The sequence below is a fragment of the Molossus molossus genome, unplaced genomic scaffold, assembly GCF_014108415.1.
Source record: "Molossus molossus isolate mMolMol1 unplaced genomic scaffold, mMolMol1.p scaffold_m16_p_14, whole genome shotgun sequence".
NCBI lineage: Eukaryota > Metazoa > Chordata > Mammalia > Chiroptera > Molossidae > Molossus > Molossus molossus.
In genome coordinates, this window is record NW_023425349.1 from 68560094 (window position 1) to 68585680 (window position 25587).

General features: G+C 37.6%; 1 protein-coding gene across 1 annotated transcript in view; it reads left to right on the forward strand.

Annotated features, from left to right (window-relative positions):
• Positions 1-25587, forward strand: part of CNTLN (centlein) — a 320561-nt gene that overhangs the window by 290871 nt on the left and 4103 nt on the right. The window lies entirely within an intron of this gene.

Sequence of the window (25587 nt, forward strand, 5' to 3'; positions counted from 1 at the left end):
CTTTCTGTGAATTCATTATTGGTGTATAAGAATACTGTTGATTTCTTGACATTAATTTTATATCCTACCACATTGCCAAATTTGTTTATTAAATCTAGCAGATTTTTGATGAAGTTTTTAGGGTTTTCTGTGTATAATGTCATGTCATCTACGAATAATGACAGTTTCAATTCCTCCTTTCCAATTTGGATCCCTTTTATTTTTCCTTCATGTCTGATTGCTGTGGCTAAGACTTCTAGTACTATGTTAAATAAGAGTGGTGAAAATAGGCATCACCGTCTTGTTCTTGTTCTTAAGGGAAATGTTTGTAGTTTTTGCCCATTGAGTGTGATGTTGTTGTAAGTTTTTCATATATGGCCTTTATTATGTCAAGATATGATCCCTCTATTCTCACATTGCTAAGCATTTTTATCAGAAATGGGTGCTGGATTTTGTCAAATGCTTTTTCAGTGTCGATTGATATGATCATATGGTTTTTATTTTTTAGTTTGTTTATGTGCTGTATCACATTTATTGATTTACTGTTGTACCAGCTTTGCATCCCTGGGATGTATCCCACTTTGTCATGGTGAATAATTTTTTGAATGTATTGCTGGATCCAATTTGCTAGTATTTTGCTAAGGATTTTGGCATCTGTGTTCATCACGGATATTGACCTGTAGTTTTCTTTCTTTGTAGAGTCTTTGTCTGGTTTTAGAATTTGAATTATGCTGGCTTCATAAAATGAGTTTGGAAATGTTCCGTCTTTTTGAATTTTTTGAAATAGTTTGAAGAGAATGGGTGTTAGTTCTTCTTTGAATGTTTGGTAAATCTCCCCTGTGAAGCCATCCGGCGGGCCTGGGCTTTTGTTTGCTGGGAGTCTTAATTACATTTTCAATTTCCTTAGTTGTTATTAGTCTGTGCAAGTTTTCTATCTTTTCCCAGTTCAGTTTTGGGAGACTATGTGTTTCTAGAAATGTGTCCATTTTGTGTAGATTGTCCAATTTGTTGATGTATAAGTGTTTCATAGTATTTGTTAACGATCCTTTGTATTTCTGTGGTGTCAGTTGTTACTTCTCCTCTTTCATTTCTGATTTTGTATATTTGGGTTCTCTCTCTTTGTTTCTTGGTGAGTGTAGCGAAGGGTCCGTCAGTCTTGTTTATCTTTTCAAAGAACCAGCTCTTTGTTTCGCTGATTTTTTTTTTTTTTTTTTGGTATGTGCCCCTAAAGGGAACCAAACCCGGGACTCTCTGGTCCACAGGCTGACGCTCCAGCTGCTGAGCCAAACCGGCCAGGACTCACTGATCTTTTGAACTGTTTATTTTGGTCTCTATGTCATTTATTTGTGCTTTGATCTTTACTCTTTCTTTCCTTTTACTTGCTCTGGGGTTTTCTTTTCGTTTGATTTCTAGTTTTTTAAGTTGTGAGGTTAGAGAATCAATTAGAAATTTTTCTTGTTTCTTGAGGTTGACCTGTAGTGCTATGAGCTTCCCTCTCAGAACTGCTTTTACCGCATCCCATAAATTTTGTGTTGTTTTGTGTTCATTTTTATTGGTGTCCCGGAAGTTTTTAATTTCTTCCTTGATCTCTTTGGTTACCCTTTCATTGTTTAATAACATGCTATTTAGCCTCCAAGTGTTCAATTGTCTTTGCATGTTCTTGTTGTAATTGATTTCTAGTTTTATGCCATTGTGATCGGAGAAGATGCTTGATATGATTTCAATCTTCTTGAACTGTAGAGACTTAGTTAGTGCCCTAACGTGGTCTATCTTTGAGAATGTGCCATGTGCACTTGCGAAGAATATGAATTCTGCAGTTCTGGGGTGTAATTCTCTGTACATATCTATTAAATCCATTTGTCTAGTGCATCATTTAGAGTTACTGTTTCTTTGTTAATTTTTTGTCTAGAGATTCTATCCAGTGATGTCAGTGGGCTGTTGTAGTCCCCTGCTACGATTATATTGTTGTCGATTTCTCCTTGGAAGTCCTCTAGAAGATTTTTAATATAATATGGTGCTCCTATATTGGCTGCATATATGTTTTCAAAGGTTATATCTTCCTGTTGGATAAATCCTTTTAATATTATGTAGTGGCTTCTTTGTCTCTAGTTATGGCTCTCGTTTTGAAGTCTATCTTGTCAGATATGATGTTTGCTGCCCCAGCTTTTTATTCCCTTCTGTTTACTTGAAAGATTTTTTTCCACCCCTTCACTTTCAACCTATGTGAGTCTTTTGTTGTGAGGTGGGTCTTTTGTAAACAACATATATATGAGTCATGCTTTCTTATCCAATCAGCTGCTCTGTGTCTTTTGATTAGAGCATTCAGTCCATTTACATTTAAGGTTTTTGATATAAACTTATTTATTGCCATTTTTTATTTATTGTGGTTACAGTTTTCTTCGTATTTCTAATACTAATTACAGCAGTCTTTTTACCATTTCTTGCAATGCTGATTTGTTGCTAAATATTCTCTTAGCCTTTCTTTTGTCTGGGAAGCTCTTTATTTGACCTTCTATTTTTGAATGATAGCCTTGCTGGATAGGGTAGTCTTGGATTCAGATCCTTGGTTTTCATGACCTTGATTACTTCATGCCATTCCCTTCTGGCCTGTAATATTTCTGTTGAGAAGTCAGCTGAGAGCCTTATGGGGGTTCCTTTGTAGGTAACCTGTTGCTTATCTCTTGCTGCCTTTAGGATTCTCTTTTTGTCTTTGATTTTTGGCATTTTAATTATGTGTCTTGGTGTAGGCCTGTTTGGGTTCTTCTTATTTGGAGCTCTCTGTGCTTTTTGAACTTGAATGCCTTCTTCCTTCAACAAGTTAGGGAAGTTTTCTGTCATTATTTCTTCAAATATATTCTCTATCCCTTGCTCATTTTCTTCTTCTTCAGGAACTCCTATGATGTGAATATTATTATGTTTCCAGTTGTCCCACAGTTCTCTTAAGTTGTATTTTTGTTTTTTAATCGTTCTTTCCTTTTGGTTTTCTGATTGGTTAATTTTTTTTCTACCCTGTCTTCTAATTCACTGATCTGGTCCTCAGCTTCCTCTGCTCTGCTGGTTATTCCTTCCAATGTGTTCTTTATTTCTGCTATGTCATTCTTCATTTCCACTTTGTTTGTTTTCAATGTTTCTATATCTTTACTCATGGTGTTGATCTTCTTCCTCATGCTGTTGAGCTTCCTCAAGATCATGGCTCTGAACTCTAACTCTGATAATTTGCTTAGCTGCATTTTATTTATCTCATTTTCAGTAGTGTTCTCTTGTTTTTTCATTTGGGATTTGTTTCTGTGTTTCACCATTTTGGCTATCTCAGTGGGTTTTGAAGCCTGCCTAATTTTCCCTGTGGGTCTTCATGTTCTGCTATTTGTGGCTCCCTCTGCTGGGTTTGGATGAGTGTGGGAGGACACATGTTAAACACCACTGTCAAGTCTAACTTTCCTGGGTAGATTTGCAAGCCCAGGAAAGGTTCAGTTATCCTCTAGCTTCTTGACTGCAGGCTATTAGTCTCAGTTACTTGATGAACCTTGGGTTGTAGCCTTCAAATCCACAGGTGTTCAGAGTAAGCGGATTTCCAGAGGGTGTGTCAGTTGCTGGTTGTTAGTGAGTCTCAATTTGCATTTCTCTGGCCCAGCTGGGTGGGGTTAAATCTTCAAGGGAGGTGTTGCTGCTTCTCCCCAGGGCCCTGGGAAGGGACTCTCTGAGCAAGATGGCCACTGTCTTGTGCAGTCATGACTTTGCAAAAACGTAGAGTGCCCTCCAAATCCTGAGTGTACCCACAGGGTTCCAGTTCAATCTGCCCTCCCTCTGCCAGAGTCCTAGGTGAATTTCTGTAGCTAATTTAGTACTCTGTCCCAGACCTCTGCACTGTGCAGCTGGCTTGGGATTTTAACCCCAAGGGAACTGCTCACAGCTAAAACAGCTGCTGTCCATGGTCTCCCAGCCTGCCCTTTCTCACCTCTGCAGACCTATCAGGCTCAATTCAATGTTTTTATTCCCTGTCCCTGGTTATATGGGTCCTCTCCAGCTGCTTTTCTGTTACTTTTCCCTAATGTTTTTATTTTTTTATTTTTTTTAGTTGTAATTCCAGTTTGGTCCTGGGAGATGGTCTGTGTAGCTTCCATTCACTCTGCCACCATTTTGGAATCCTTGTATTTATTTTTTATACACTGTTTAAGAATGGGACTTTTTCAAAAGAAACTATCATGTCATAGTTGTTTTTTGTCTGCTCTGCCACGGCCGCCATCTTCCCATACCCGCCACAGTCACCCCCGAGTGTCTGCCTAAAATCAGTTTTTAAATTTATGTGCAAGAGTATTAATTATACTTAATGATAAAATGCATAGCTAATCTCTAATTGTTCAAGAGTAACATGTTGGTCCTTTATAGTTATCAGCAACAAAAAATACAGAGTTGTATAGATATCTTAATAGGTAAATTCAAGATTGCTATAGTTTCATGGCTTTTTAGTATGAGTTATGTATTAAAAAGAACAGATATAGATAAACTAGTTTTAGTGCTCTTTAGGAACTTACCCAATCCATTTAGATTACCTGCATTAGAATCATCTGATTTTATTGCATTTAAATAGAATGCATAATGTTGTGTCTCAAATTTATTGAATCAAAGTCACAGTTGGGGTGGGTCCAATAATTTTTAACAAGTTAACTATGTGCTTATTATGCATAATACAGTATTTAAAACACTGCCTTAAATTGTTTTTATAAATTTCATTTATATAACAAAATATATATCAGTTTGGTATTTAATAACACCTCTTACCATGGATTGCTTCTAGTGGGAAATTAACATTTGTTTTTCTTAACTGTGTTTTAGGGCCAATGAGTATTTGATATGTACACCACTTTGGCTGCTTAATCCATTTTTCTAATAAATAACCACCAGAAAATTAATGCCAAAACCAGAAACATTGTAAAGGCTGGTTATTTGGTTCTGAGGAATGAGATGATACATTCTTCTCTTCCTTGCATATATGGCCCTAGGACTAGTAGACATGCTTAGGAGCCACCATCTGAGGCAACATACTATCAGTGGCTTAAACCTTTTTTAAAAAATTTAAGACCTTTCATAATTTGACCCTATTCTGCTTAGAATCTAAAATTTCCGACTGCTCTCCACTTTCACCCATATTGTGCTCATGCTGCCTTTGCTCAAGTTCTGCTTCTCTCTTGACATACCTTTCCCTCTTTGCTCTAAATCCTTCATATTTAGTTCAGTAACTTCCTCTTTTGTAAATCCTTTCTTTAACTTTTTAATTTAATTTTTATTTTATCCTCACTCAAGGACATTTTTGCTTTTATCTTCAGATAGAGCAGGAAGGAGAAAAGGAGGAAGAGAGAGAGAGAAAATTCGATGTGAGAGAGACACATCGAGTGGCTGCAACCCACACGATCCAAACTGGGGCCGGGGACAAACTGCAACTGAGGTACATGCCCTTAGTAGGAACTGAACCCAGGACCCTCTGATCCATGGGCTGACACTCTAACCACCAAGCCAAACTGGCCACGCCCTTTCTTTAACTTTGTGCTTAAGAGGTAAGAACCCTACTCTGCCAGTTACTAGTTATATTATTGAGGACAAGTGACTTAATCCTCTGTGCCTCAGTCTCCCCATTTATGGAACAAGCATAATAGTGGAATATACCTGAGATGGACATTTAAGTAATTTAACTCAGATGAAAAAGCATTTCCCAGTATACCAGGAACACTATCTAAGTGTCTGTTAGTGATAGTAGTAGTAGTAGTAGTATAGCTGTCATTTATCTCCTGAATATTTATTGTATGTACCACATAAATTAACATGTAACTGTGAACTCTTGTATTTTTGTTTCAAGGAGATTATAGTAATGTGAAAGCAGGGACATTGTCATTCATTTTCTCAAAGAACCGACACATAGTAGGGCTCACTAAATCCTTGAGGAATTGATTTTATACCTGCTTCAAGAATGGTACTGGACACTTAATCACTGCTCATATTGAAAACTCTGTGAAGGCTAGAGCTGTGTACATTCTTTAATGAGCGTAAAGACTGTACATAGTTTCTACCTGGAACATTATGATCACCTGGACTCATCCTGTGCAGAGCTATTAGGGTATCATGTACACAAAAGTACTTAATAAATATTATTGTATTAATAGTAATGTTTATTCTGGCCCTGTTGTGGAATCTGTCTTCCCTTTAGTCTTTTCATTTATTCATAGGGCACAGAAAGATTATAGAAGAGGTGGAGTGGCCATCTGTTCTAGATCTAGTCTTGAATATGGAATTTTGCCCTGGGGTAAAATCAAGTGTTTTGAGCATCTGGGCTGGATATATGTGGCAGAGTTGAGGCTTTGAATTCTCCTAATAACTGAATAAAACACACAAGGGAAATTTCTAGAAGTATTTGCTCAGTTTGATTGAGCCCTGATATAGGCTTGTTAATGGGCTTGTATGTGAGAGTCATATGCCAGAGTCCATCTTCTCCGTGGTTTTGTTAGCTGTGCAATAAATATCAGCCAAAGAACAACATTTTGCCTGCAGCTTATATCATGTAATTATCAATATAAACTTGCTTTGCTGAAATTTAGTAAGATGTTTTTGGACATATAAATTTCCTGCTTCTTTAGTGAGAACATTTGTGGAGCATTATAATTTTATTTTTATATGTATAATTGCTAATATTTGGGTGCACTGATCTAGTTTCTTATGATTTTTTTCTGTTCTTTTTTTCATATTTATCGACATATTACATTGTTTAAGTGTAAGGTATACAATGTGATGATTTGAAACATATATATATGTGTGTGGTTATGAAATATTTATCACAATAAGAGTAGTTAACACATCCTTCACCTCACGTAATTACCACTTTATTGTTGTAATTAGGGTGAGGACATTTAAATATACCTTCATAGCAATTTTCAAATATACAATATAGTGTTTTTAGCTATGGTCACTATGCTATATATTAGATCCCTGGAACATAATTGTCCTTATGAATTGAAGTTTATACCCTTTGACCACCATCTTATTTCCCCCACCCCACCCTCAGCACCTGGCAAATAACTATTTCACTCTGTACTTCTATGAGTTAAGCTTTTTTAGATTACACACATAAATGAGATCATACCATATTTATCTTTCTCTGTCTGACTTATTTCAATTAGCATAACACTTTCAAAGTCTATCTGTGTTGTCACAAGTGGCAGGATTTTTTTTCTTTTTTATGGCTGAATACTATTTTATTGTATTGAATACCACATTTTATTTATGCATTCATCTATTGATGGACACTTAGGTTGTTTCCATGTCTTGGCTATTGTGAATAAGAGGGGGTGGGGGGTGGGAAGAGATAAATCACAGAACTTATATGCATGTATGCATAACCAATGGACATGGACAACAAAGCCGGGGACGGGGCGGGGGGAGGGGGAGGATGAGGAGGGGGGTGCCAATGGGGTAAAAAAAGAGAAACATCTGTAACAAAAAAAATAAATAAAAAATTAAAATGAAAATAAAAGAAAATAAAACTACTCTCCCAAGTTAAAAAAAAAAAAAAGACAGCAATGAACATGGGCGTGCAAATATCTCTTTGGAGTCTTGATTTCATTTCCTTTGGATATACACCCAGAAATTTGATTGCTGGATGATTTGACAGTTCTATTTTAATTTTTTGAGGATCCTCCATAACTGTTTTCCATAGTGGCTGCACCTATTTGCATTTCCACCAGCAGTGCACAAGGGTTCCCTTTCTCCACATCCTTGCAACCATTTGTTATCTCTTGTCTGTTTGGTAATTTAGTCATCCTGACAGATATCTCATTGTGATTTTGATTTGCATTTCCTTGATGATCAACAAGGTTGAGCACCTTTTTATGTACTTGTTGGCAATTAGTATGTGTTCACTGAAAAAATGCTTATTTAGGTCCTTTGCCCATTTTTCAATTGGGTTGTTTGGGGTTTTGCTATTGAGTTGTATGTACTTTGAAATCAGGAAGTGCAATGTCTCTAGCTTTGTTCTTTGTACTTTGGCTTTTTAGGTGTTTTTGTGGTAGCATATAAATTTTAGGATTGTTCCCTCTATTTCTGTGAAAAAAATGACATTGGATTTTTTGTAGAGATTACATTGAATCTAGAGATGGCTTTGAGTAGTATGGACTTTTTAACATGATTAATTCTGTTTATTTTTTCTTCAGATAGAGCTGGAGGGAGAGAGAGGGGGAGGAAGAGAGAGAGAGAGGGAGAGAGAGAGAGAGAGAGGGAGAGAGAGAGGTGAGAGAGACACATCGACTGGTTGCCACCCACACAACCCCAACCGGGGCCAGGGACAAACTGCAACCCAGGTACGTGCCCTTAGTGGAAACCGAACCTGGGACTCTCTGGTCCACAGGCCAACACTCTAACCACTGAGCCAAACCGGCCAGGGCAACAATATTAATTCTTCTCCACAAGCATGAGATATCTTTCCATGTATTTATGTCTTCAATTTTTTTTTTTTTTTTTTTTTTTGCATTTATCTTCAGATATAGCAGGAGGGAGACAGGGAAGAAGAGAGAGAGGGAGAGAAACATTGATGTGAGAGAGACACATTGAGTGGCTGCCACCCACACGACCCCAACCGAGGCCGGGATCAAACTACAACTGAGGTATGTGCCCTTAGTGGGAACCAAACCCGGGAATCTCTAGTCCACAGGCCAACGCTCTAACCGCTGAGCCAAACTGGCCAGGGCTATGTCTTCAATTTCTTATAGATTGGTCACTTCCTTGGTTAAATTTAATCCTAAAATTTTATTGTTTTGGTACTATTTTAAATTTAATTGTTTTCATTTTCAGATGTTTTGTTGTTAGTGGTTAGAAACACAACTAATTTTTATATATTGATTTTGTATTCTGAAACTCTACTGAATTTTTTTTATTAGTTCTAATAGATTTTTGGTCAATTCTTTAAGATTTTCCTATATATAAGATCATGTCATGAGCAAAGAAAGACAATTTTACTTCTTCCTTTCTTATTTGGATTCCTTTTATTGTTTTCTTGCCTAATTGCTCTGCCTCGGACGTCCAATACTATATTGAATAAGAGTGGTGAGAGTGCACACTCTTGTCTTAGTCCTGACCTTGGAGGGAAAGCTTTCAGCTTTTCACCGTTGAGTTAATGTTAGCAGTAGGCTGGTCATATATGGACTTCATAATGCAGAAGTATGCTCCTTCTATATCCATTTTGTTTATAATTTTTATCATGAAATGATGTTGGATTCTGCCCAGTACTTTTTCTGCATCTATTGAGGTGATCACAGGATTTTTATTCTTTATTCTGTTAATGTAGTGTATAATTTGCATTTGTCGATCCATCTTTACATCCCAGGGATCAATCCCACTTGATCCTGGTGTATAATCCTTTTAATGTATTGTTGAATTCAGTTTGCTAGTATTATGTTGAGAATATTTGCATCTATATTTATCAGGGATAGTGACCTGTAATTTTCTTCTCATTTTTGTTGTTGTTGTTTGTTTGTTTTTATATCCTCACCCGAGGACATTTTTGCATTTATCCTAACATAGATCTGGAGGGAGAGAGGAAGGAAGAGAGAGAGAGAAACACCTGTGTGAAACAGACACATCAAGTAGTTGTCACCCACACGACCCCAACCAGGGCTGGGGACAAATTGCAACCAAGGTACATGCCCTTAGTGGGAACCAAACACAGGACTCTTGGTCTGCAGGCTGACGCTCCAACCGCTGAGCCAAACTGGCCAGGGCAGGTGTAGTTTTCTTTTTTTGTAGTATCCTTATCTAGCTTTGGTATCAGGATAATGCTGGCTTCATAAAATGAGTTTGGGAGTATTCTCTCTGCTTAAATTATTTTATTTATTTATCTGTATTTTTATTTATTAATTAATTAATTTTTGTTACAGATGTTTCTCCATTTTCCCCCACTGATTCTCCCTTGTCTTCCCTCTCTGCCCTGTCCCCAGCTTTGTTGTCCATGTCCATTGTTTATGCATACATGCATATAAGTTCTGTGATTTATCTCTCCCCCACCACCCCCTCTTCGGGTGATTGTCAGTCTGTACCCGACTTCCACATCTCTGGGACTACCACATTCCTCAGACTTTCACTTAGGATAATACTTTCCAGGTCCCTCCATGTTGTCTCAAAGGATGAGAGATCTTTCTTTCTTACCGCTGCATAGTACTCCATTGTGTATATGTACCACTGCTTTTTTATCCATTCGTCTACTGATGGACATTTGGGCCGTTTCCAGATCTTAGCTATTGTAAATTGTGCTGCTATGAACATGGGGGTACATATATTCTTTCTGACTGGTGTTTCAGGCTTCTTACGGTATATTCTTAGAAGTGGGATCACTGGGTTAAATGGCAGTTCAATTTTTAATTTTTTGAGGTAACACCACATTGTTTTCCATAGTGGCTGCACCAGTCTGCATTCCCACCAGCAGTATACTACAGTCCCCTTTTGTCCACACCCTTGCCAACACTTGTTTGATGATTTGTTGATGGCGGCCATTCTGACAGGTGTGAGGTGATACCTCATTGTTGTTTTATTTGCATCTCTGATGATTAGTGATGTTGAGCATTTCTTCATATGTCTCTTGGCCATTTGTATGTCCTGTTTGGAGAGGTGTCTGTTTAGTTCCTCTGCCCATTTTTTAATTGGGTTATTTGTTTTCCTTTTGTTGAGTTGTATGAGCACTCCATATATATTGGAAATTAACCCCTTCTCTGATAATATCATTGGCAATTATTCTCTCCCATACAGTGGGTTGCCTTTTCGTTTTGATGATTGTATCTTTTGCTGTGCAGAAGCCTTTGAGTTTGATGTAGTCCCATGTGTTCATTTTCTACTTTGTTTCTGTTGCCTTACGTGATGTATCAGTGAAAATTCTGTGCGTATGGTGTCTGAAATTTTGTTGCCTACATTTTCTTCTAGTATACTTATGGATTCATGAGTCACATTTATGTCTTTTATACATTTTTAGTTTATTATTGTGTATGGTGTAAGTTGATGGTCTAGTTTCATTGTTTTGCATGTAGCTGTACAATTTTCTCAACACCATTTATTAAAGAGGCTGTCTTTATTCCACTGTATGTCTTGCTACCTTTGTCAAATATTAATTGAGCATATTGCCTTGGGTCCATTTCTGAGTTTTCTGTTCTGTTCCACTGGTCTATATGTCTGTTCTTGTGCCAGTACCAGGCTATTTTGATTACAGTGGCTTTGTAGTATAACCTGAAATCTGGTAATGTGATCCCTCCAACTTTGTTCTTTTTTCCCCCCCAAGATTGCTGTGGCTATTCGAGGTCTTTTTTGGTTCAATATGAACTTTTGAAGTATTTGTTCTAGTCCTGTGAAGTATGTCATTGGTATTTTGATGTGGATTGCATTGAATCTATAGATTGTTTTGGGTAATATGGACATTTTAATGATGTTAATTTTTCCAATCTAAGAACAAAGTATGTGCTTCCACTTTCTTATATCTTCCACTATTTCTTTTTTCAATGACCTGTAGTTTTCTGCGAATAGGTTCTTTATTTCTTTGGTTAAGTTTATTCCTAGGTATCTTAATTATTTTGCTGCAGTGGTAATTGGGATTGTTTTTTTAGTTTCTCTTTCTATGAGTTCATCATCGGTGTATAAGAATGTCATCGATTTCTTGATGTTAATTTTGTATCTGCTACTTTCCAAATTCATTTATTAAATCTAGTAATTTTTGATGGAGTTTTTGGGGTTTTCTACGTGTAGTATCATGTCATCTTCGAATGATGACAGTTTCACTTCCTCCTTTCCCATTTGGATTCCCCCCTTTTTTTTCTTTTTGTCTGATTGCTGTGGCTAAGACTTCCAGTACTATGTTAAATAAGAGTGATGAAAGTGGGCATCCTTGTCTTGTTCCCGTTCTTAAGGGAAATGCTTTTAATTTTTGACCATTGAGTATGATGTTGGCTGTAGGTCTTTCATATGTGGCTTTATTATGTTGAGATATGATTCCTCTATTCCCAGAATGCTGAGCGTTTTTATCAGAAATGGCATCTGTGGGTTTTGTCGAATGCTTTTTCAGCATTTATTGATATGATCATATGATTTTTATCTTTCATTTTGTTTATGTGGTGTATCACATTTATTATTTGTGAATATTGTACCAGCCTTGCATTCCTGGGATGAATCCCACTTAGTCATGGTGAATAATTTTTTTGATGTATTGCTGGATCTGATTTGCTAGTATTTTGTTCAGGATTTTGGCATCTATGTTCATCAGGGATATTGGCCAGTAGTTTTCTTTCTTTGTAGTGTCTTTTTCTGGTTTTGGGATTAGAATTATGCTGGCCTCATAAAACAGGTTTGGAAGTCTTCCTTCTTCTTGAATTTTTTGAAATAGTTTATGGAGAATGGGTATTAGTTCTTCTTTGAATGTTCGGTAAAATTCCCCCATCAAGCCGTCCAGGCCTGGGCTTTTGTTTGCTGGGAGAGTCTTGATTACATCTTCAGTTTCTTTTGTTGTTATCGGTCTGTTCAACTTTTCTATCTCTTCCAGGTTCAGTTTTGGGAGACTATGTGTTTCTAGAAATTTGTCCATATCACTTAGATTGTCGAATTTGTTGCCATATAATTGTTCATAATATCTGTTAACAATCCTTTGTATTTCTGTGGTGTCAGTTATTTTTTCTCCTCTTTCATTTCTGATTTTGTGTATTTGTGTTTTCTCTCTTTGTTTCTTGGTGAAAGACCAAGACCCTAGCTAAGGGTCCATCAATCTTGTTTATCTTTTCAAAGAACCTGCTATTTGTTTCATTGATCCTTTTAATTGTTGTTTGTTTGGCCCTGGCCGGTTTTGCTCAGCGGTTAGAGCGTCGGCCTGCGGTCCTGAGAGACCCGGGTTCGGTTCCCGCTAAGGGCGCATACCTCGGTTGCAGTTTGTCTCCGGCCCTGGTCGGTTGTGCGGGTGGCAGCCACTCGATGTGTTCCTTTCACATCGATGTTTCTCTCTCTCTCTGTTCCTCTCTCTCCCTCCCACTCTACCTGAACAAAAAATAGAAAAATGTCCTCCGGTGAGGATAAAAAAATAAAAAAAAATAATTGTTGTTTGTTTGTTTGTTTTGTCTCGATGTCATTTATTTGTGATCTGTTCTTTATTATTTCCTTTCTTCTACTTGCTCTGGGGTTTTCTTTCTGTTTGCTTTCTAGTTCTTTAAGCTGTGAGGTTAGATGGTCTATTAGAAATTTTTCTTGTTGCTTGAGGTAGGCCTGTAGTGCTATGAACTTCCCTCTCAGAACTGCTTTCGCTGCATCCCATAGATTTTTGTGTTGTTGTGTGTTCATTTTCATTGGTTTTCATGAAGTTTTTAATTTCTTCCTTGATCTTCTTGGTAACCCATTCATTGTTCAATAACATGCTATTTAGCCTCCATGTTTTCAAATGTCTTTGCATGTTTTTGTTGCAGTTGATTTCTAGTTTTATGCCATTGTGATCTGAGAAGATGATTGATATGATTTCAATCTTCTTGAACTTGTAGAGACTTTGTGCCCTAACATATGGTCTATCTTTGAGAATGTCCCATGTGCACTTGAGAAGAATGTGAATTCTGCACTTTTGAGGTGTAATTCTCTGTAGATATCTATTAAATAAATCCATTTGATATAGCGCTTCATTTAGAGTCTCTTCTTCCTTGTTAATTTTTTGTCTAGAAGATATAACCAGTGATGTCAGCAGGGTATTGAAGTCCCCTGCTATGATCGTATTGCTGTTAATTTATCCTTTGAAGTCCTCCAAAAGATTTTTAATATATATTGTTGCTCCTAAATTGGGTGCATATATGTTTACCAAGGTTATACCTTCCTGTTGGATAGATCCTTTTAATATTATGTAGTGTCTTTCTTTGTCTTTAGTTATGGCCTTCATTTTGAAATCTACTTTATCAGATATGAGTATTGCTACCCCAGCTTTTTTTCCTTTCCATTTGCTTGAAAGATTTTTTTCCATCCCTTCATTTTCAACCTATGTGAGTCTTTTGTTGTGAGGTGGGTGTCTTTTAAACAACATAAATGTGAGTCGTGCTTTCTTATCCAGTCAGCTACTCTGTGTCATTTTATCGGAGCGTTCAAATCATTCACACTTAAGTTGATAATTGATAGGCACTTATTTATTGTTATTTTTGTTTAGTGTGGTTCTATTTTTCTTCCTATTTCTTCTACTAATTACAGCAGTTCTTTTAGCATATTTTTCAGTGCTGGTTTGGTGTGAATATATTCCCTTAGCCTTTTTTTGTCTGGAAACTTTTTATTTGACCTTCTGTTTTGAATGATAGCCTTGCTGGATAGGGTAGTCTTGGATTCAGATCCTTGTTTTTCATGACCTTGATTACTTCATGCCACTCCCTTCTGGCCTGTAGTGTTTCTGTTGAGAAATCAGCTGACAGCCTTATGGGGGTTCCTTTGTAGGTAACCTGTTGCTTATGTCTTGCTCCCTTTAAGATTCTCTCTTTGTCTTTAATTTTTGGCTGTTTGATTACTATGTGTCTTGGTGTGGGCCTGTTTGGGTTCTTCTTACTTGGGGCTCTCTGTGCTTCTTGAACTTGAATGCCTTCTTCCTTCACCAAGTTAGGGAAGTTTTCTGTCATTATTTCTTCAAATATATTTTCTAACCCTTGCCCATTTTCTTCATCTATGGTGGACTCCTATGATGCGAATGTTATTACGTTTCCAAATTGTCCCACAGTTCTCTTAAGCTGTCTTCCTGTTTTTTAATCGTTCTTTCCTTTTGGTTTTCTGATTGGTTGATTTTTTTTACCCTGTCTTGTAATTCACTGATCCGGTTCTCAGCTTCCTCTACTCCAATGTGTTCTTAATTTCTGGTATGTCATTCTTCATTTCCACTTGGTTGATTTTCAGTGTTTCTATGTCTTTACTCATGGTGCCGATGTCCTTATTCATGCTGTTGAGCTTCTTCAAGATCATGGCTTTAAACTTTACCTCTGATAATTTGCTTAGCTGCATTTCATTTATCTCATCTTTGATAGAGTTCTCTTGTTTTTTCATTTGAGATTTGTTCCTTTGTTTCACCATTTTGGCTATCTCAGGGGGTTTTGGAGTCTGCCAAATTTTTCCTGTGGGGTGTTGGTGTTCTGTTGTTTGTGGCTCCCTCTCCTGGGTTTGGATGAGCCTGGATGGCACCACGTTAAACACCACTGTCAAGTCCTACTTTTCTGGGTATATTTGCAAGCCCAGGAAAGGTTCAGTTATCTTCTAGTTTTTTCTTGGTGGCTAGTAGTCTCAGTTACTCAGTGCCTTGGAATGTAGCTCTGGTGTTCTGCATAAGAGGATTTCCAGAGGGTGGGATAGATGCTGGTTATTAATGAACCTCTATTTTTATTTCTTTGCCTCACCTGGGAAAGACTGAATCTTTGAGGGGGGGCAGCTGCTTTACCCCACAGCTCGTGGCAGGTGCACACTGGCCACCATCCTTTTTGGCTGCAACTCAGAAAAAACTCTGAGTGCCCTTCAAATCCCAGGTGTCCCCACAGAGTTCCAGCCCAGTCTGCCCTCCCTCTGCTGTAGCCCCCAGGTGAGTGGCTGTGGCTATTTTAGTGCACTTTTCTGGCCCTCTGCACTGTGGAGCTGGCTTGGTGTTTATTCCCCAAGGGCACTGCTCACAGCTAAGACTGCTGCTGTCTGTGGGCTCCCAGCCTGCCACCCTCTGATGCCCCCGCAGATCCTACCAGTGTCCCTGGTTATATGGTCCTGTCCTGCTGCGTTTCTGTTGCATTTTTTCCTGGGGATTTGTATTTATTTTAGTTGTAATTCCTGTTTTGTCTTGGGAGATCATCTGTGTAGCTTCTATTCACTCTGCCTCCATTTTTCACATCCTCTATGCCTATCTTGTGCACAGCTGGGTCCACAGGCCTTCCTGGTGCCCCAGAACCCTGCAGATCCTACAGCTAACTGGATGGCACAGTCCCTGCTGGGTTGCACCGGCCTCTCTGGTGCCCCCGCACCCTGCAGGTCCCAGGGGCAGGCAGCTGAATTGCACCAGTCCCTCTCGGGCTCAAGCTTCCCACTGTTCTTGTGAGCTACTGGACCACACAGGCCTCTGTGGAGCCCCAGGTACTACAGCTGGCAGCTGGGTAGTGCTGCTGCCCCATGGGACTCAACTGCTGCTCAGTTTTTGTTGTAGTTTTTGGGGATGGGTCTCAGCTGCTGGTCTGTGCTTCTGTTGCCTGGGGATGGATGTCTGCTCCCCAGCCTCTGTTGCTGGGGGTATATTTTGACTCTGATTGGGCTGCTACTATGGGGGATGGTGCTGGGCTCCAGCCTGTCTGAGGCTTCAGAGACCAGCACCTTGGGAGCTCCACTACTGTGCACTGGTCTGTGTTGACACAGAGTGTCCACTGGTCCGATAGTGCCAGGTGCACTGGTGGGCTCAGGTTTCTGGGCCCTCGCTGCTCCCACTGCCTCCTCCCAGGGAAGACCCGGGATCTTCCACAATGGTGGGACCTCCTGGTGGCTCAGGGAGAAGCGCCCCGAAGGGCCGCTTACCGAGGTAGCTGGCTGCTCCCGTCCACAGCACAGGAAAATTCTGCTCTGTGTCTCTGCACTGCTTGGGTTTGGTTGTCCACCTTTGTGTCCACTCACACTCTCTCACACACTCACCCTCCCTCTGGTCCTGCCTGCCGCCATCTTCTCTGCTTCAATTATTTGAAGCATTTGAGAAAGAGTGATATTAATTCTTCTTTAAATATTTGGTAGAATTCACCAGTGAGGCCATCGTGTCCTGGGCTGTTCTTCGTTGGTAGGTTTTTTTTATTTTTTGTTTGTGTATTTATAAATCCTCACCTGAGGATGTGTTTTTATTGGTTTTAGAGAGAGAGAAAGGGAATAAGAGAGAAAAAACATCAATGTGAGGGAGAAACATTGATCAGTTGCCTCCCATATATACCCCTACTGGGGCTCCAACCCACAACCTAGGAATGTGCCCTAACCATGAATCAAACCCACAACTTTTTGGTGTATGGTATGATATACCATCCAGTTGAGCCATTCAGCCAGGGCTGTTGGTTGCTGATTTAATCTCCTTATTCATTATTGGTTTGTTCAGATTTTTTTTTTTTTTTAATCCTCACCCGAGGACATTTTTCCATTTTTTGTTCAGGTAGAGTGGGAGGGAGAGAGAGGAACAGAGAGAGAGAGAAACATTGATGTGAAAGGGACACATCGAGTGGCTGCCACCCGCACGACCAACCAGGGCCGGGGACAAACTGCAACCGAGGTACATGCCCTTAGCGGGAACCGAACCCGGGTCTCTCCAGACCGCAGGCCGACGCTCTAACCGCTGAGCCAAACCGGCAAGGGCGGTTTGTTCAGATTTGATATTTCTTCATGATGCAGTATTGATTGGTTGTATGTTCTAAGCATTTATCCATTTCTTCTAGGTTGTCCAATTTGTTGGTATATAATTATCCATAGTAGCCTCTTACGATTCTTTTTATTTCTTCAGTATCAGTTGTGATCTTTAATTTCTAAATTTCTTTATTTGAACTCTTTCTTTTTTCTTGGTAAATCTAGCTAAAGTTTTATCTATTTTGTTTCTCTCTTCAGAAAAAAGCAGCTCTTAGTTTCATGAATTTTTTTTTCTATTGTTTTTAAAATCTCTATTTCATTAATTTCCTCTCTGATGTTTGTTATTTCATTCCTCTTACTAACTGGGTTTAGGGTGTTTTTTTGTTTGTTTTTTTCTAGTTCCATAAGGTGAAAATTTATGTTGTTTATTTGAGATCTTTTTACATAATTTAAGTATATTTTGCTTAGGGTCTCACGTGGCAATGGAGGCCAGTGATGACAGTTGGGCTGGGAGTGTGGAGGATCACAGGTGGAGGGGCTAGCTGCAGGTGAGTTCAGTGCTATAGACCATTGGTAGGGGACAGGGCCATATCTGGGCCTACAACAGCTGTGTGGGCCTTGGCTTGGTAGTGTGCAGTCCCGGGGCTACCACAGGCACTCGGTGTCATTGGAAACCAGTGACAGCAGTCAGCCAGTGGTATACAGGTTCTTGATGGATTGGCCCTGTGCACACACAGCAGTGAGAATCAGCTGCAAGGTCTAGGCTGGTGTTTTGCACTGCGCAGCAGCAGAGGCTGTGCTGGCTTTCAGTGCAGGTCCTGGGGTCCAGTGGGGTCCAGGGAGCCGCAGGGAAGGACTCAGGCTTTTAAGATCTATAGGGAGTCCATGGCAACTATCCTGGACATTGGTTTCTTCAGTAAAAAGCAGTTTCTTCAAGAAAAAGCTGTTGGGGTCCTTCACAGTGCAGGCCACTGCAAACCATGGTTACTCTTGTTGCATGGCTGATATTGGTAGCCCCAGCCCTTCTTCCTTTTTCCAAGCCATCTCTACACATCTCAGCTTTGCCAGTTTCTGGGTGGAGTGAAACAGAAGCAGGTCCTGTATGCAGCGCTGCAAAAGGCTGGGGAGGTTGGTTGTTCACCCCATTCACCCTTTCTTGGCAAGAGAAAATCTTTTGAACTGGGGTATTCGCTCTCAGCAATGAATAGTGCTACTCTTGGGGATAGGATGATGCAGACAGAATGAAGCTGTCCTTCCTGTCCAGTGTGCAGTTATTCTCAGGTTTTTAGTTTCATTGTGTTTCTGAAGTTTCTTAAGTGGACTCCTGAGCTTTACTAGAGCTATTTATGTAAGTGGATAACTGATTGTTGATCTTTGTGGCAAGAAGGAGGCTGGGTCTCCTACTCCATTATTTTGGTGACATCACTTCTTCATTTTGATCTTTAAGCAGCTTTATAAAACAATTCAATTTAATTGACTTTTCATTTTGTTATTATATTAAAAAGGTAAATGACATCTGTTGTCATTACTTTAGTCCTGGCCAGTATTGCTCACTGGTTAGAGTGTCAGCCCATGCACTGAAGGATTGGGGGTACGATCACTGCCTTAGGGCACATGCATGAGGCACAATTCATGTATCTCTCTCACATTGATGTTTCTCTCTCTCTCTGCCCCTTTTCACTCTCTCTAAAAGTCAATTGAAAAAATATTCTTGGGTGAGAATTAACAACAAATACATTACTTGAAGAGGGTAAACTTTAAGGTATGTAATAAAATAAGTATTATATTTTAATACATCTGGTTAAAAAGCTGTTTTTAAAAATGGCAGACCAAAAATGTTGACAGAAATATTTGGAGCTGTTATATAACCTTGGAATGCTTATGCCTGGACTTTTACAGAAAATGAAATAAAATTCCAACATATTTGGCTACTTTTATATATGACCACTGTAACAACAATCAAACCTATCTTATCTGATACATGAGATAAAAGATACCTTCCAGCCCTGGCCGGTTTGGCTCAGTAGTTAGAGTATCAGCCCGTGGACCAGGGAGACCTTGGTTTGGTTTCCGCTAAGGACATGCACCTCAGTTGCAGTTTGTCCCTGGCCCTGGTTAGGGTTGTGTGGGTGGCAGCCACTCAATGTGTCACTCTCACATCAATGTTTCTCTCTCTCTGTCTTCCTCCCTCTCTCTCTCCTGCTCTATCTAAAGATAAATGCAAAAAAAAAAAAAAAAGATACCTTCCAGAAACCTAAATGAAATATCAGTTTTTTAAAATTGCAACATTAGAAGAATTCCCATTATAGTTAGGAATGAGGCATAGATGCCACTTTAATTGCTACTATTGATACAGGTCCAGGAAATTCAAATAAACAAGAAAAATATATAATTATAGGAATATATACAAACTGATTGTCAATCGCATATTGGTATACCTAGAAAATCCAAGAGAATAAAATCATAAACTGTTAAAACTAACCAGATAATTCAACAATCAGTTCAAAACAAGGTCAACATATAAAATAATCCTTACAAATAACAACACATTAAAATGCTAGTTTTAAATTTTTATTTATAATGATGAAAAATAACTCTTAAATACTGAGGAGTAAACCTTTCAAGAAATGAAGAAACCTATAAAGCAGACGATAAAACCTAAAAAGCAGACAATGAAAGACATGAAACAGAACTAAATAATTGGGGAGGAGTACTGTTTTTCTGAATGGGAAGAATCAATATTGCAAAGGTGAGAATTCATTCAAAAAGTAATCTACATGTCAGTGTAATTTAGAGACTGACAAACTGATTCCAAAAAATAAGGAAAAGAAAAAGAATGAGAATGGCTGAAGAAGAAGGAGCAGAATGGCAGCGAGAGAAGGATTTCCCTTGACAAACATCAAATAGTGCAGTAAAGCCGAAGTAAATAAAACAGTGTGATTAGTGCAGAAATAGGTGCGTACAGTTTGGGGAGAGAATACAGTCCCACCATTTCCAGTCCCGACTACAGTGCACAGGTGTTCCAATATCTCCATGTTCTTGCTACCACTTGTTTTTCTGTTTTTTATTTTATTTTATTTTACTTTATTTTATTTAATAGTAGCCATCCTAATATGTGTGAGGTGATATATCATTGTTTTGACTTACATATTTCTGCTGAGACATGATTTCTTACAAAGGAAATCCAAGAGAGTTTAGCCATTTCATGGGATACAAGGTCAAAGTACAAAAATCAAGTGTATTTTTATATCTTAGCAGTAAACGATTGGAAAATGAAATAAAAATCTTCAATTTACAGTAGCATCAAAAGATAAAATTCTTAGAAATAAATTAAAGAATACACCTGTAAGTGTTAGAAGGGATTTGTAGAAGGGAGATTTTTATCCATTGTTGGTGATGTAAGATTTTGAGGCAAACTGTATAAATTTCTGATAAATGAAACATTCACCTACCATGTGACTCAGCAATTCTACTTCTAGGTATTTACCCAAAGCAAAATGAAAATCTATGTATAGACATACACACAAAATGTGTGTTTGGGAATATTTATTGCCATTTTTTTCATAATCAAGAACTGGGAACAGCCCAGGTACCCATTTACAAGAAAAAGGTCTACCAGTGTTATAATTATATAATGAAATACTACTCAGCAATAAAAAAATATGAACTACTTATGCATGTAATAATGTAGATGAATCTCAAAAACATTATAAGTGAAAGACTCTAAACACAAAATAATACATACTGTGTGGTCACATTTATATGAATTTATAGAACAGGCAAAAGTAATGTATATGGAAAAAAATACCAGAGAGTAATTGCCTCTTGGGACTATGTTTGGGAGTTGACTAGGAAGAGACACAGCAAACTTTATGGAGTTATGGAAATATTCTTTAGTTTGATCTGCGTGTAGGTACCAGTGTTTTCATTAGTCAGAACTCATAAAATTATACAGTTAAGACGTTTGCATCTCACTGCACATAATTTTTATCTCAAAAAGTAGTAAAGTGAATTATAAATAAACATTGATCTTTAGTTGATGTGTTTAGGAGGGAACTATTCAGGTATCTGCAACTTCCTTTGAAATGCAACAACAAAGTAAGATAGGTCAGTAGATAGATAGATATGTAATAAAGCAAGTATAGCAAAAGTTAATTGTAGAATATAGGAAATGGGTACATGGTTGTGCAGTGTGCATTTCTTTAAACTTTTCTGCATATTTGAAATTTTACATAATAAAAGATTAGAGGAAAACACACTTTATAGAATTTTTACTTGTTTACAGAGAGATAAATCATTTCTCCTTTTCTCTTCCTTGGAATCATACAACAGATAAAGAGAATGACAAACAAAAATTCAACTCCTTTTTACAGCAAACAAGTCACAGGTAGAACTCTGTATTTCGAAATACATTTCAAAGCAGCCAAAACCAGGTAAGATTGAAGACATGCAAAAGGGAGCAGAAATAAGACCCCAAGGGGAGAATACCTAGGTGTTGCAGAACCTGAAATATCAAGCAAAAATATACTCTCTGAAGATGGTCACATGAGGTACAAACTCTAAATCCCCTGCTTGCAACAGTGGAATGGATCTGCTATGGTTTGTGATAGGAGCTTCCTAGAACTAGCTTGTTTTCAAAGAGAAGCGAAGGCAGGGCTCAAAGAAGAATTACAGACGTGGAAATCTGTAGGAGGCAGCTTTTTTCATAGCAGCCAATAAGATAGAGTTCTTACACTGTAAAACAAACCATAACAAAAATAACCTCGCTAATAATTCATCAAAAAACAATTAAATGCATATGTGAAATTCATAGGCCCTGTGCCACATAACTTTCCGCAAATCAGTGATCCAGGAAAAACTTTGCTCCTTCAAAATGAGTTCTGAAAAATGAAGCTACACAGTATCTATACAAACACGTTAGAGTATGAATGGTGGACATAAGCAGGAAAATTAATAAATGGCAAGAAAAGAAGTTTCACCATAGACAAGTTGCTACAAAGAAGATTCATACCTTAGGATGCATTACAAAGATTGACAAAATTATTTTCTCTTATAAGTACATGTTTAAGGTGTAAATAAATATAATAATTTAGGTCAAAGATGAGAAGACATAGGAGCAAGTTAGCAGACAAAGCAAAGAAGTGAGAGAAAAAAGTCTCTCTCTCTGCCTATATCTATCTATCTATCTATCTATCTATCTATCTATCTATCTATCTATCTATCTATCTATCTATCTGTCTATCTATCTATCTATCAATCAATCTATCAATCTATCAATCTATATCAATCATCTATCTATCTACACACACATATATACATATATATAGCTAGTTTCACATATATGTGTATAAACCTTGAAATTTTGTATTTAATTAAAAGAAAAAGAACAAATTATGGATTCACAAAACAATATCAATGAATCTTTAAAACATCAGAAACAAAAGAAGTCAGACATAAAAAGCTATTTAGTACATTATTCCATTTATATGCCATCTAAAGCAAAATTAATATAAGATGATATAAATCAGAACAGTTGCTTTCTCTGTGTGGGAGGAACTGCCCAGGAAAGGGTTTCAGGGAAGTTTCTGGAATATGAAGATGTTCTGCATCTTGTGTAGGGTGGTGGCTAAATAAATGCAGACAACTGTCAAAGCTGGTTAAACTAAATACTTAAATGTTTAATAGATACTAAGGCAAATTCAGATAACTGCTACCACATCAGTAAAGAGAAGATACATTCAGTTTCAAAACTACTACAGAACATGGAAAGACAAAGATCCTTCCAAATTTTTGGAAGATTACACAAAATAAAAACCAGTCAATCACATATTAGAGTAGAAATCCTAGATAAACTATTAGCAAATAGAATTCAGCACCACAACAAAAATAATATATCAAAGCAAGTAAAGTTTATTACAGAAATGCAGAGATAATTTGATATTATGAAAATTATTAATGATTCTGTTAAAAGATTTATGATGAAAAATCATGTTTATATGGATTTAAGGCAATTTGATATACAATTTTTATAAGAAATAAAAGTACAATAAGTAGGTAGCTAACTAGATTAAGCTATATATTATACATTAATAAATTAAAATATATTTCTTAACATATTAAAATATGGCTCTCAAAAACTGACATAGTATTTCTTAGAAAATAGACAGACTCCCACTAACATCAGGAACAAGTCAAGTATGTTCATTTTAGTACTCAGGAGGAACTTAATAACTGATAAAGTAAGAAAAGGAAGAAACAGGTGTAACATTTGGAAATAAGGAGATAAAATTATCAATATTTGAAAATATGATTTAATTTCCAGAAACTTGAATTCAGTAAGCTAAATATATATTAACAGTCTTTATATATACAAACAATAATCATTATTAGAAGCACTCCCCAAAAGTAAAATGTCCAGGAATAAATCTAGATATAGATCTGGAAAGAGAAAACCTGAAAATGACCCTCAGAAACAACTAAAGACATAAACAACTGGAAGGGAATACCATGGTTTTTTATTAGGAGGAATGAACATCCTAAAATGTTACCATGATCCAAATAAAATTTAATGTGATTCAAATAAAATTACCAATAAGATTTTTTTTTTAGGGGGATGGAATCTAGACAAGCTGAATCTGAATTTCATGTAGAAAACCAGACAAGCAAAAATTACCAAGAAAATAATCTTATAAAGAAAGATAAGAGGTTGATAGCTCTACCAGATGTTAATATTTATTATAAAGCCTCACTAGTTAAAATATACAAAGTTTCAATATATAAAGAGAGAGATGGAACAGGATAGAAAGTCCAGAAACTGACCTAAATACACATGAGATCAGTTAAGGAAGGATGGACTTTTTAATAGCTGGTGGTGGGACCACTGAGTTTGAGTTTATGCAATATATTTCTGAATGATTACTTATTGATCTTTCTTACAGCTGCATAGTACTCCATTGTGTATATATACCACAGCTTTTTTATCCACTCATCTGTTGATGGACACTTGGGCTATTTCCAGATTTAGCCATTGTAAATAGTGCTGCTATGAACATAGGGGTACATATATTCTTTCTGATTGGTGTTTCAAGCTTCTTAGGGTATATTCCTAGAAGTGGGATCACTGGGTCAAATGGAAGATCAATTTTTAACTTTTTGAGGTAACGCCATATTGTTTTCCATAGTGGCTGCACCAATCTGCATTCCCACCAGCAGTGTACTAGAGTCCCCTTTTCTTCACACCCTCGCCAACACTTACTTGTTTGATGATTTGTTGATGGCAGCCATTCTGACAGGTGTGAGGTGATACCTCATTGTTGTTTTAATTTGCATCTCTCTGATGATTAGTGACGTTGAGCATTTTTTCATGTCTCTTGGCCATTTGTATGTCCTGTTTGGAGAGGTGTCTCTTTAGGTCCTCTGCCTATTTTTTAATTGGGTTCTTTGTGTTCCTTTTGTTGAGTTGTATGAGTACTCTATATATTTTGGAAATTAGCCCCTTATCTGATATGTCATTGGCAATTATGCTTTCTCATATAGTGGGTTGCCTTTCTATTTTGATGGTTGTTTCTTTTGCTCTGCAGAAGCTTTTGAGTTTGATGTAGTCCCATGTGTTCATTTTTTCCTTTGTTTCTATTGCCATAGGCATTGTATCAATGAAAATTCTGCTGCGTGTGATGTCTGATATTTTGTTGCCTGCATTTTCTTCTAGGATTTTTATGGATTCATGGGTCACATTTAAGTATTTTATTAATTTTGAGTTTATTCTTGTGTATGATATAAGTTGGTGGTGTAGCTTCATTGTTTTGCATGTAGTTGTCCAATTTTCCCAACACCATTTATTGAACAACATTGTATGCTCTTGCCACCTTTGTCAAATATTAATTGAGCATAATGACTTGGGTCAATTTCCCGGTTCTCTGTTCTAATCCAGTTTTAATAAAATAGAAACAACTCTCTTTCTGCCGTCATATTTTATTTTGTGTCATAATTAAATGAGTTATGTAACTAAACTGTTACAACTAATATATCCACAGTAAGAAATAAGTAGAACTGACTCTTCGCATGAGCTCCACTGGTGGGAGGAGTTGTGCTCTGTCTGGCACGATGAAAGTAGCCTGCCTGCTATGAGCGTTCACCAACCAGGATAGCAGTTGGTGAATCTGAAAGAGGGCTTGGCGAGCTTTGCTTAATCCAGCAAGTTGGTTAAAGAGTCCCTTAAGAGAGTTTTTACTGCATCTTGACAATAAATAAAGAGCA